The 13,826-nt window shown below is 45.3% G+C and overlaps 1 protein-coding gene and 1 long non-coding RNA gene across 2 annotated transcripts in view; one reads left to right on the top strand and one right to left on the bottom strand.

Moving 5' to 3' along the window:
* Nucleotides 1–13,826, bottom strand: part of Bmerb1 (bMERB domain containing 1) — a 77,863-nt gene that overhangs the window by 14,110 nt on the left and 49,927 nt on the right. The gene's annotated exons all lie outside the window — the stretch shown is intronic.
* Nucleotides 5,511–12,887, top strand: LOC125399713 (uncharacterized). Its single transcript, XR_015738942.1, has 4 exons — nt 5,511–5,782; nt 8,036–8,084; nt 10,739–11,053; nt 12,759–12,887. It is a non-coding gene; the product is annotated as an uncharacterized LOC125399713 (long non-coding RNA).

Here is a 13,826-nt window from a genome sequence, read left to right as displayed (position 1 = left end):
CCTCAGAAGAACCTCCTCCATTCCCTGTTCTCTTCTGTCTCACCTTTAGCCAGAGTGCTTGGGTTCAAGCCTGTGAGCTGAGAGACCACATCTTCCCAGTCTGTGACCAAACCTTTCCTAAGTCAGAGCACCTTTGCCTCTCAAACTAATTCCTGTGTAGCCTTCAAAATAGTCCAGTGCCTCCTTCTGGAACCTTCCCTATGCTCCCAGGCTGGTTCAGTTCCTTTCCTTTCATGGTATCCCAGCTTTGTGTTCCCCAAACAGACTATGCCCTCCTTAAAGGGACTTGACTTCTGTGTCTTGCATGGCACACCTCAGTCAATATGTGATCTTCTAAGAAAACAAGCACGCTAGCAGGTAGACATAGAGAAGAGCACACATTCCTAAATTCCTTCAAAACAAGGCTTAGAGCTTCCAATGCAATTGGAAAATCTCAAATCCTATGAGCGAGACACCAGGAGGGTAATGACATCTATCAAAGGTGGTAAGTCTTTTGAGAGAAACCCAATTAAACACTGGTAGTTTGGGTAATGCATCTTTGCATTCTGTCAATGGCCTCCCCCCAGCCTTCCATGGCCCATCACCTGCCAAGACTTAATGCCAATGCTGTTTTCCCTTCCACACCCTCTATCCCTACTCCCAAAATTCACCCATCTCTCTCACATTGACACCAACAAAAGCTAACACATAGCTGACAATGTCCTGCCAGCCTGTCTGGTCCTGGCTCTGCCTAGTACAATGCTTACTGCCTATAAGGGTACACATCCTCATTCTTAACTCTCTCAACCAAGACCATACAGCTGGCACGAGTCTAGAGACGATAAGCTGAGACAGTTGCCATGGTAACACTGTCTGTAGATGTCACCCAGATAGTTTCCCCGTCTTTGTTCCATTTTTTGCGGCCATGAGCCTTTTAGAAGGCCCAGAATCAGGCCAGGTGTGGTCATATACCCACCCAGGCATATCTTTGAGAATTAGAGGCTAGTCTGGTCTACATAGTGAGTTCCAAGACAGCAAGGACTACATAGATGGACCCTGTCTCTAAAATCAAAATAAGTAACTAAGTGATTAAATAAATCAATGCCCCAGGAGTAAGCCTGGGAGGTGGGTTTTCTTGGCAGGGTTTGAAGATACTTCAGTCCCATTCCGCATTTTCTATTATCACTCAAAACCTCTTCACTACTTTTGACATAGGTAATAAAATATTTCCCCAATTTTTTTGGAGGGAGGGAATCATGTAGCCTAGGTTGGCCTCTAACTCCTTTTGTAGCTGAGGCTGGCCTCGAACTCCTGACCCTCCTGCCTTTATCTCTCAAGTGCTGAGACTGTGAGGAGGGTAGCCAGGCTCAGTTCTGTCTTGTATAATATGTAAGTGAAACATTTGGTAGAGAGAGAGTCATGCTATGTTTAAAAATGGATTTGTATCACACAAACCCCAAGTTAAATAATCTAGTGGGCTTGGGCTGGGCATGGCAAAGGGATGGAGGAAAGTAATCTCAGCGGCAGAATGGCAGGTGTCCTGCCCCCACCAAAGCACAGAGGGTCCCCCTCTGAAGCCCTCAGCTGTCTCCAGACACCTCCTGCAAGTCTCATTAGAGCTGCTGCACCAGCAGATGTAGGAGGATGTGAGGCATGCGGTCCTTGTGCTCACAGGCAAGCACTAGAGGAACCAGGAATGTTAAATACGAAGGGTGTTGCTTCAAAGGGAGAGAAGGCTGGGAGTGGAGGTGACTTACAGCCTGGTGATGTTTGCACTACCTGTGTGGCTGAGAACACATCAGATCCTCCTCAGACCCTTTATATGAACTCAGTTTTCTTAATCTATGAGTTCTTCAGGAGTCTGACCCTCACGTCATTTTTTTATTTTTTTATTATTTTTTTATTTTTCCATTAAAGAAATTTATACTTCCTCCCCTTCTCCCACTCCCCTCCCACTCACTCACTCTCCCTCCTCCCTCCCCCTCCCTCTTTAAGAGTGGGCAGGAAACCCTGCCCTGTGAGAAGTCCAAGCCCCTTCCCCCTGAAGGTGCCACATGCACTTTACAAAGAGTTTTGATGATCATGTCTTAAACTTTACTGTGTACATGGGTTTGAGCTAATTATCACCTGGAAGTTTCACCAAATTGTAATGTGCTATAAATGACATGGGGTCAGACTCTTGAAGTTTGAACCAACACCTACTACTGAGTCATGTGGAACTGGACTGGCTTCTTATCTCTGACTGTTACCCTTCTGGCATTGGTAGTCACAGAGACCCCACATGAGGGGAATATGGAAATAGTTTGAGGGAAGGTACTGGGAGGAGCTGGAGGAAGGAAATGATGGGGAAAGTGATTTAATTCTATTTCAACTAAAATGTATTTTGGGGACTAGAGAGATGTCTCAGCTGTTAAGAGCACATGATGCTCTTGCAAGGGACCTGGGTCCAATTCCCATCACCCACACACTGGCCTGCAACCATCTGTCACTTCAGCTCCTTCTGACTTCCACAGGCACTAAACATACAGGTAGTGCAAATACACACATGCGCAAAACATTAACACATTAAATAAATAAACCCAATTAATTTTTTTAAAGGTACAGTAGAAACAAATTGAGAAGTGCAAGCCTGAGAGGGGTGTGAGGGTAGGAAGAAAGGAAGTCAATAGCCAATCAGAGTCAGAATATGGACATTATTATGGTCTGAATATGGCTTGTTTCCCAAAAGTTCATGCTCTAGAAACTTGACCCCCTAATCTAAAGAAGTTAAAAGTGAGTGAGACTCTGAAGAGGCAGAACCAAAGGCAGCTGCTAAGGCAAAATGACCCTGGTAGGAAAAGGTTAGTGCTAAGTCTTGGGGAATGGGTTGGGTCTCAGGGTAGTTGTTGTTCAAAACTGAGCTGGGTCTCTCTCCAGTGTCTTCCTCTCTTACCCTGTGACCCCTTGGACTGTCTCACACATGCTCGTACCATGTGATACATTTGCCATGTTCTGATGTGGTCAGAGATCCCTCAACAGACACCCATCTGTGTCCTAGCTGCAGGAATCATGGAACAAATACACTTCTCTTTAAAGAAATATATTATTCACTATTGGGTATTTTCTTATAGCAATAGAAATCAGATGAAGACGTGTTTGCTGGTTTCTGTAGCTTTAACAATGTGGTGCGGGAGAATTGTCTGTATTCTGTCAATCATCTTTTAATAAACGCTAATTGACCAGGCAGGAAGTATAGGTGGGTCAACCAGACAGGAAGTAGAGGTGGGGCGATGAGAACAGGAATATTCTGGGAATCAGGAAGCTCCCTCCGCAGTCCAGTCCTGCCCAGACCACTGAGAAGCAAGATGTAACCTCCGACTGAGAAAGGTACTGAGCCATGTGGCTAACATATATAAGAATAATGGGTTAATATAAGTTTCAAGAGCTAATAAGAAGACTGAGCTAATGGGCCAATCAGTTTATAATCTTATGCAGTCCTCTGTGTGATTTTCTTTGGAGCTTGCTGGCTGTGGAGTACCCGGCGGGACAGAAACCCCAACAAGCCGGCCCCCTCATGTTACAACAATGCTCACATTTTTGTCTAGGTTCAGACATGCTTGAGAAATAGTTTCATTTTTGTTTTAATTTATCACTATCTAAGCAGGGTCTTGTGTGATGTTGACAACCTGCAAAATTATCTGTGATTGTTAGAAAAATGCCTTGGTATATCCTGACTGTACTTTTCTCTTTCTCCTAATGTGAAAAGCAATTTCTATTCATCCTAGAAGAACCCTAGAAGTCATTCTGGAATTCTGAACTATGGGGACTACTCTGTTGTGTTTCCCTAGTAGCTAGCATGGTAACTGCACTCTGCAACTGCTCAATGAATTCAATCACTAGCAGAGAGAACTCCTGGACCCTGGTGTATCTGTGCTCTGCTGAGGTAGTTTTCATTTTCAAGATTCAAGAACACTTGTAAAAATTTTATTAATTAGGAATGTTGCAGCTATGACTAAAATGAGGATCCAGATTACACTGAATTATTCATCCAGGTGGGCCATAGATGGACACACAGGTGTTCTTTAAGAGGGAGATTGGGGGTTGAGCTCCCAAAGTCCAGCTGAGGAGTGGGAGGAGTGAAAATATGATCAAAGAGGTCAAGACCATGATGGGGACACCCACTGAAACAGTCTACCTGAGCTAATGGGAGCCACCAACTCCAGTCATACATGGAAGGAACCAGCATAGGACCAAGCTAGACCCTCTGAATGTAGGTGACAGTTGTATGGCTAGGGAAGACTGCAGGGCCATGATCAGTAGCATCAGGATTTGTTCCTGCTTTTTGGAACCCATTCTCTTTGGATGGATATCTTGCTCAGCCTGGATATAGTACGAAGGGCCTTGGTTCTTCCTAGGAGCAATGTGCATTGTCCTCTCTGGGGAGTGGATGGAGGGTGGGATGGAAGGGAAGGTGGAAGGAATGGGAGGAGGGGAGGGAGTGGGAACTGGGATTGGTATGTAAAATGAAAAAAGATAGCTTGTTTTCTTTTAAAAAATAAAATAAAATTTAAAAAAGACAATTTTGTTTTAAAAAATAGGGAGATTTGACACACAAGAGAGAGGTTCAGGACGGATTTAAAGATGGTAAAATAAGGACTTCAGGAAGGAGCTGCAAGCTGTGGGAGCCAGCCATGATAAGCTAAATATGAACAGATCTCCCAAAGGAAGTTCTTTTCTTCCAACCGTTATCACCTGCCAGAGTAGGACTCAGCCATAGATAACTTTAATGGAGGCCTGAGTCTCAGTAGTTTACCCTGAAGCAATACCTGGTTGCAGGAAGAACCACAAACTGAGATTACCTGAGCATCACCCAGGAACAGAGCATCCAAAGGAAATGCCTAACGTTCCAACTGTAGATATGATCACCTGCCAAAACACACTCACCAGGACACCCCTAGACAAATGTCAGCCAATCAGGGGTCCTGAACTTCAGAAATCTCCCACCCGCAACTATAAAAACCCAACTCTAACTGAGCTCGGGGCTCTCAGTTTATTCCAATTCGTTGGACATGCAGAGTTTGCAAACTTGGATAAAATAAAGGCTCTTTGCTTTTACATAAGGGACTTGGTCTTCTTGTTGGCTTTTAGGGGACTTTGCAGAGTTAGGCATAATACAAGCCAAGGAAAGCAAGTATTGTGGGATGCTATTCTGAATATAATGGCCATTGCTGTCTTCTCTTTTTTTTATGTGTGTGTGTGGTATGTGTGTGTGTGCATGTGTTTGCATGTTTGGATGAGCTCAATGTTTATACATATGTGGAGCCCAGAAAAGTTGGGTATTTGGCTTAATTGCTTCCCACCTCCATTGCTGAGACAGTTCTTACAGAATGTAGAGCTGGTGGCCAGTGAGCCTAGGAATCTGTGTGTTTCTGTTCGCTGGTGTTGTCTCCATGGAGACAGGTGCTTGTCTCCATGGCCAGCTGTTACGTGGGTGCTGGAATCTGAACTCTGGTTACCACAGCAAGCATTTTATCCACTGAGTCATCCACTGTGACCATTTTAATCTGAGCAACTCGGTCAACCTGTAAATGTCCCTCAGGATGGAGCCCTTTGGGATTCCCCCATAATAGGATGGGAGGAAGGTCTACCTGAGATCCCGCCCACTGTCTCCAGCAGCTCCTCCCAGCTGTACCTAATTCTGCCCCAATACCAGTGGTCTCAGGTGGTGCTGGAATGTATGACACACACGGAAGGTTACCTGAAGAGACCCAGATATGCCAACCTGAGTGAGTGGTCATCCATGCTAGTGGGAAACTTTTCAGAGGTAAGTAACCCCTCACCCTTGCTCCTAAAAAATAGGCCTAATAAGTTTGTTGATTCACCAAGTTAGCTTAGTTAAATAGTTTCTTTGGTCAGTTGGGCACTGTCTGGGGTGGGTAATGTTTGGTCATGTCTCCCCAGGAAAAGTTCACACAACAGCAAAACCCAGAGCTGCAAAAGGCAGGAAAGGCTCTTGCCCAGGAGCCTCAGCTGAGGGAGGCATCGACTGTGAACCAGGGCGGTGATTGTCAAGACTTCTGGCCTCCAAAACTGTAGAGGGAACAAATGGTCATTGCCTAAGACTGGGTCTCTCTGCCTGGTCCTCCAGCCCAGGGAGGCAAATCTCCACCGAGAGCCGTAGCAGCACTGTCCACTCCTGAAGCCTAGGCATGCCCTCCCCTGCACATTAGAGCCATACTGCTCACACCCACGGACCCCCAGGGCAGCTTGAGATGGGACAGTCTGACAACAGGAAAAGCAGGAAGCTGAGAACTCACCCACTCATTAAATCTTCAGTGAGTGCCAGTACTGGGTTTGGCCATATATCTGGGGCCATGAACATTGCCACTAATACTGAAAACAATGAGTGTAAATGGGTCAATACTGGTGGCCCTTGTTGAGATCAGCATCCAATAAGAAACTGTGGAACTCATATCAGATTTACAAACACAGACAAAGCTTCTGAGAAGAGAATCATGTGCTGGGGAGACGGCTCAGTTAATAAAATGCTTGTCCCACAAGCATGAGGACCTGAGTTCACCCCCAGTATACATGTAACAGGTACCTGAAACCCCAGAATGTGGAAGTAGGGACAGGAGAATCTCTGGGGCTTGATGATTAGCCATTCTAGTCAAATTGGTGAGCTTAAGGTCAAGGAGAGACCCTGCCTCAAAGGAGGTGAACATTGTTCTTAACGTGGATGTTCTCTGACCTCCACATGCACCAACTCACATGTAAATGCACATATACACATATAAACACAATAATAGATACTCTGGCCTCCACATGTATATACACACATGTACACCTGCATATACATGAACACACACATATACACAGAAACAGAGTGACAGTGGTAAGACTGGGCACAGATGGGGAAGGGTACAGGTGGCTTCCTTGGTGTGACCATGGTTCTGAGCTCAGCAGCAAGAGGAGGTTTTATTCAGGGGCTTTAGTTCACTGCAGCCACTGTGATACAAATGCTGGGTAGTTTATAAACAATAAGCCTAAAAACCCAGCCTACATTCAGAATGGGTCTTCATACCTCAATTACCCAATCAGAAACTCCCTTATGGACAGGCCAAGAGGTGTGTCTCCTAGGTGGCTCTAGATTCTGTCAAGCTGACATTGTAGATTAACCATCACAGGCACCAATTCCTATTTAATCATCAAAAGTCCAAACTTTAATGCCTCCCCCATCCCCAGAGGCTCCCCCCATCCCTCCAGAGACTCCCAGCCTATCCCTGGTTGTATCCAGTTAAGACCATAATGCTGCAGGAAATCATACAGCCTTTAAGTTACCTACTCACTGGGGTGTGGCCTCTTATACTATTTATGCCTATGTAAAGCATGCATCCGGTCTCTTTTCTGGCTGTGGGATTTGGTTTCTGTTCTCTGTTCCAGCAGAGGATTCTGATTTGTGAGTCTACCCCTAAATAAATAACCCTCTATTATTCTCAATTCTGAGCTAGTGTAGGATTTCTTTTAAGTATCCTTCTTCACTAAAGAGGAAATAGGAGGTGGAATATGGAAGAGAGGTAAAGCCATGTGATAGAATGTAGATGAATATAAATGGGTTATACATTCTTAAATGGCTAAGAGAAAATTTTATGCTAATTTTACCAAAAATGTTAAAAGTTGAGGAAACTGTGTGTTTGTAAACTATACACAAAAGTAGGCAGAAAGCATATAGTTGGTGGAGTCATAGAACTACAGCGGACTGGCACCCTGCCCCAGGGTAACTGCTCTGTGATGTTTAAAAGCATTGCACCCTGTCTCCTCCTAGCTTCTTTATTTCCTTAGAGCTAAGTGATGCAGCGAGCTGGTTAATTCCTTATGTAAATTTTATTTTATTTATGTGATATCCACATTAAATGCCTGTATTGTTATAGTTTTTGATTTTTATGTATTTCCATCTCTATACAAGTCTTTTACCTATCATATTTTTTGTGAATTTGAATATGTGTGTGTATGTGAAGTCCAGGGGGAACCTTGGGTGTCCTTCCTCATATACCATCCACCTTATTTTATGAAACAGGTTCTAGCATTGACCTGGAGCTTACTGATGAAACTAAACTGGATGACTGGTAAGTCTCCTCTTGTCTCAACCTCCCAGGGCTAGAACTACAGACATACCACCACCACCACCACCACCACCACCACCACCATGCACTCCCTTTTTTATGTCAGTTCTGGAGATTAACCTGAGGTCCTCGTGTTTCTGCACCAAACATGTTACTGTGTACCATGTGCATGCCTGAAGCTGGTGTGTATGCATGAGTGTATGTTATTTCACCATATAACCAGGCTATAATCAATTTGTGTTTTCTATTGCTATAAGATCTGAGCTGCTTCTGATTTTGTTTTGAGTTTTCTATGGCAAACAAGACTTTTATGAACACTGTGAAGTCTTCCGTCTGTTGCTCATCTGTGAGAATTTCTGTAGGGTAATTCTCTCCCCATGTTCTTTTCTCCCTTTGTGATATAGCAAGACCAGCTTAACCACAAAATCAACTGGGTGCAGGACACAGTGCAGTGGTAGAGCACTTACCTAGCATGTTCAAGATCCCGGTTCAAAGACTGGAGAGATGGTTTATGGGTGGAAAGGAGTGTCTTACTAAGTTACCAGGCTGGCCTCCAGCTCACACTGTCCTCTTGCCTCTGCCTCCCAAGTGCTGGAACGACAGGTACGCACCAGTGCACTCAGCTCCTAGACTATTTTTGTGGCTCAGGATTGACCACAAAAGGGATTAACCTTCAGCCTTGTGAGGGCTTAGGTTAATACCTAATCCTGGACCACAGCTCCAGGCCTGAAACAGGTTGTGGTAACCTGGAGTTACCTGAGAGAAGCATGGCCCCCTGACCCTTGCCTGACCATGAAGCTGGAACACCAAGGGCTTGTTAGGTAAGGGATATTTCTCTCTTCACCCCACTCAAACCCATTCCACAATCCCCTGTTGCAGAAAATTAGTTTTTACTGTGTGAAGATGTATCTCTGTGATTGGTTTGATAAAGAGCTAAATGGCCAATAGCTAGATAGGAGAGAAGAGGTGGGACTTCTGGTCAGAGAGAGGAACTGGAGATGAGTCTAGGCCACACAGTTGGTAATAGAAACTAGACCTGGGACTGGAGAGATGGTTCAGTTAAGAGCACTGATTGCTCTTTCAGAGGATCTGGGTTCAATTCCCAGCACCCACATGACAACTCACAACTGCCTATAATTTCAGTTCCAGGGGACCCAACATCAATGCACATAAAATAAAAATAAATAAATTTAAAAAGAAACTAGACATAAAACCATTGAGAAGTTCAAGGATTGAGACCATTGATTTGTCCCTGTCCTCACTCCAGAGAGCCCAGGTTATACCACTATCATCTACTTTATCAGAAGCCACGCAAGCTTGAGCAAGTAACTTGATCTTGCTGTGCTCCAGGTTCTCATGTATAAGACGAGTTTGTGACATCATCTGCCTCTAGAGGTATCTTAGTTAGGGTTTCTATTGCTGTGAAGAGATACCATGACCACAGGAACTCTTAAATAAAACAATTAGGGTGACTAGTTTACAGTTTCAGAGGTTCTGCCCATTATCATCATGACAGGGAGCATGGCAGCAGATGTGGTGCTGGCACTGAGAGTGCTACACCTTGACCAGAAGGCAGCAGGAAGTCAACTGACTGTCACACTGAGAAAAGCTTGAGAAAGGAGACCTCAAAGCCCACCCCCACAGTGACACATTTCCTCTAACAAGGCCATATCTCCTAATAGTGCCACTCCCTTTGGGGCCATTTTCTTTCAAACCCCCACAAGAGTTGTGATGAAGATTAATACATCAATGCACAGAGAATTTTCGTCGAGCATGGCTGCCATCTACAGTGTGTCTACCTTCTGCCCCTCTTGGAATCTCTGCTGGTTCCTACGACTTGAGCTCTTCCTCAAACCTCATGCCCCTAAATGAAGTGGTTCTGGGGAAATCCTAGAAGCCAGGACCTCACTCCTGAGATGCACCCTTCGTTCTCTCATTTTCCTTGCCTGATGCCATTAAAAGCTGCCACTACCTGGAGCAAGCTGAGAGGCGGCCCACACACTCGTTTTATGAAAATCCAACTAGCAGGTGCAGAGTGCAGATAACTGGCTCGGCCCACTGGGAGGCTGAGGGTACTTAATTTTCTGGAACCCAGATAAACAGCAGGAACAGGGAGGGATATAAGACAGAGAGCTGAGCCGGGCAGCCTAGAGCTGTTTGAGTTATTAGAAGTCAATGATGTGATTAATCCCTGGCTGGGATGAAGGGAAAGAGTGTGCTTGAGGTTGTAGCAGCAGACAGGACGGGAGAGATGAGCATGTCCTGGAGCCCTAGCCTTTAGCCCCCAGCTACCTGTTGATGGCTGTAGGGAGGTCCTCTGAAACCGAGGGGCTCCCTGACTTCTTAGAGGGAAAGTTCATAAAGATCAACAAACCTCAGCAAAGAGATCTCAAAATGGCATTTTGTAGGCGCAAAGCCAGAGGGCGAGCTAAAGGGATCTAAAGCTAAAGGGAAGATACAGGGAAGACATGCTGGGAAACACACACCGCTGGAGCACCTTTAGGACCAGGCCTATGAACCTGACTGTGGTGTATAACTTGACGGCATGGACCTGGGTGTCTTGATATACCCTGTTAGGAAGCACTTAGTGTGTGCAGGGCCCAGGAAGATGAAAACAATACCACTATTGAGAGTGTCATATTTATTTTTCCTGTTAGGACAAAATAGCTGGGGAAAAAAAAAAAACAACCAATAACAAGTAGAGGGTCTTGGCGTGAGGTGAGCGGAGCTGGAGACAAGAGCAGAGGCCGAACTCGGGTTCTGACAAGATGGCCGGGCTGCCCCGCAGGATCTTCAAGGAAACCCAGTGTTTGCTGGCAGAACCAGTTCCTGGCATTAAAGCAGAACCAGATGAGAGCAACGCCCGTTATTTTCATGTGGTCATTGCTGGCCCCCAGGATTCCCCCTTTGAGCGAGGGACTTTTAAACTTGAACTATTCCTTCCAGAAGAATACCCAATGGCAGCACCTAAGGTACGTTTCATGACCGAAATTTACCATCCTAATGTAGACAGGATGGGAAGAATATGTTTAGATATTTTGAAAGGTAAGTATTGTTTGTCACCCTACGCTATATTACTGTGTCCTTTCTGTCTTAAGCGTTCCATATTTAGAATCTAAACATTGTAATCTCATTTTATGCTAACACCAATGTGTGGGAGGGAAGTTTTCATGCTTTATTATATTATACTGGGCCTGTTACCTTCGTAGATAAATGGTCCCCAGCACTGCAGATTTGCACAGTTCTGCTAGCAATCCAGGCTTTGTCAAATGCTCCTAATCCAGATGATCCACTAGCAAATGATGTAGCTGAGCAGTGGAAGACAATGAAGCCCACGCCATAGAAACAGCGAGAGCATGGCCTAGGCTATATGCCATGAATAATATTTAAGTCAACCAGATCATCAAGTGTACATCACTTCTCCTGTTCTGCCAAGACTCTTCCATTTTTTGTTTGCATTTAATGGACACAGTCTTAGAAACATTACAGAATAAAAATCCAAGCATCTTCATCTTTGGTGATTACATGCACATTAGCAAGTCTCTGTCTTGTCCTGATTCACTGTTGTAGAGCATGAGCAGAGGCCAGAAGTGTCATCCAGGTTGTTGTGAAGTGTTTAAAAGCAGTGACTCTGCTTGGATGTGTTTCCCCATCATAGTTTAAGTACAAAGCACTGTGAATGAAGGCAGTTGTCAGGGTTAGCTGCCAGGGGTATGGGTGTTTTTATTTTATTTTTAGGGGGAAAGTTTTATTTTAATTTTATGGTTTCCTTTCTCCCTCTTATGGGCTCTAATTGCAGTGGTTAAATGCAGCTCACCAGTTTTTTAGAATATGCTTTCTAGCCAAGTCTAACTTTAAAGGCTGTAGATGGACAAGTTTGATTGTCTGAACCAAAATGGGAACATTAAATAAACATCACAGCCCTCACTAATAACACTGTGACTTAGCTGTCAAGTGTAGATTCTCAGCCCCATCCTCTCAGAAAAAGAAGAAGAAAAGCTTGTGACAATTTTTGTATGACTTATCTGGAAACTTCTGTAAATCTTATATTTTAGTAAAATATTTTTTGTTATTCTAGAAAGAAAGAGTAGAGGGTCTTATGTGGGCTCACTATTTGTGGATGCAGCCTGTAACAGTGGAAAAGGCTTGGTAGCAGGAACATCACACTATGATGTGACCACTGGTCACACCACATCCACCGTCAGGAAGCAGAGAGATGAGGTGGCTTTCTCCTGTCTCCATTTTTCATTCAGTCGTGTTCCCTACCCGACTGGTGGTGCCACCCACATTGAACATGGGTCTCCCTCCTTAGTAAAATTCCTCAGACACTCCCAGAGCTGTGCCCCCAGGCAATTCTAAATCCAGTCAAGTTGGCAATCAAAGTGAATCATTACAGAGACCCGGGAACCCTTGCAGAAACGGGGCTCCACAGTAAGTTTGTAGTGGGCTGGCTTTACTTGCTTGGGGCTTGGGATCTGCAAGTCCCAAAGCATCACTCTGTATCCTGGATCTAGAATGTTCCCCACAGGACCACGTGTTAAAGGCATAGTTCCAAGATGGTACTCTTAGAAGGCAGTGGGGACTTTTAAGAGGTGGGACCTAGTGAGAGGAAGGCCATAGGGGGAATTCTTTAGCAGAAGATTTTGGGATCCCTATCTCATCTTTCTTCCTTTTCAGGGTATTCTGTTTCCTCAGGCTCACAACAATGAGACCAACTGATTACAGACCTGAAACAGTGAGCCCAGAGAGTCTTCTCAGTTTATGAATCAATTATCCCAGGTATTTGTGGGCATAACAGAAAGCTACCACCACAGTTTCTGTCCAAAGAAAGAACACTGTCCAATATGACTTGTGTCTGCTCTGAACCCTCAACTCAACACATGGTGGGAGAAGGGGTTTACTGTAGTAGGTATGAGGGAGAGTTCAGCAGAGGTATCTGGAAGGGTCCGGACTGAACCAGGCCATGGGGAGCAGGGAGAAGAATGAGAGAAGAGAGAGGGCAAGAGAGGGGACCTGGAGCCAGGAGCAGAGGACCAAGGGAGCACATGGCCAAGTTGTACGGAAAAGAAGAAGCTGGGGAAAGGGAAGCAAAGCCCGGCCCATGGGCTGGAGAGGTTTAGGGTAGGGGGTGGTGGTGAGCTGTGCTGGAAAGAGCCAGGACTCTGTAACTTGTGATGCTGGGTGATCCTGGCAGTTAGCAGCTGTTTTGATGCGAACAGACACCTCAGTCAGGCATTTGTCCTGAGTGTCTTTGGGGCACAGCAGTGAGCAGGCACATGGTGCGAGGAGGTGTGCGGGAAATGTTGATAAGAAGGATGTGATGGGTGGATGAAGAGCATTGGTCACAGCTGGAGACTTGGGTCAGTGCTGGTTGGTGAGGCTACACGCAGTAAGTCTGAGGAGGTGGCTCCTCCCTTGGCTGGCTGGAAGTGCGGTGTCTGAGAATCTAGGAGTGGGTGGGGAGAACTAGCAGTGTTGGTGAACAGGGCAGGTGTCGAGCAGAAGCCTAACACACTCGGAAGTCATCAGGTGGCTCTAGCTAAGGTCTGAACATATCAGTTTTCTGTAGATGAGAAAGAAGCTGTCCCCAGACTCCTTTTGAGAGCCCATGGGTGCTGGCACTCAGAGAACAGGCAGGGAGGGTTCTGTAGTGCAATACATGGTTTAGGTACTGAGTGAGCCTGACAAAGATGGTGAAGCAAAACAAACCCAGTATGGGCATGCAGGCATCCAAGCAGGAGCTAG

This window comes from Myodes glareolus, chromosome 9 (assembly GCF_982192425.1).
Source record: "Myodes glareolus chromosome 9, mMyoGla1.1, whole genome shotgun sequence".
Lineage (NCBI taxonomy): Eukaryota > Metazoa > Chordata > Mammalia > Rodentia > Cricetidae > Myodes > Myodes glareolus.
This window is presented reverse-complemented; position numbering and strand designations above follow the sequence as displayed.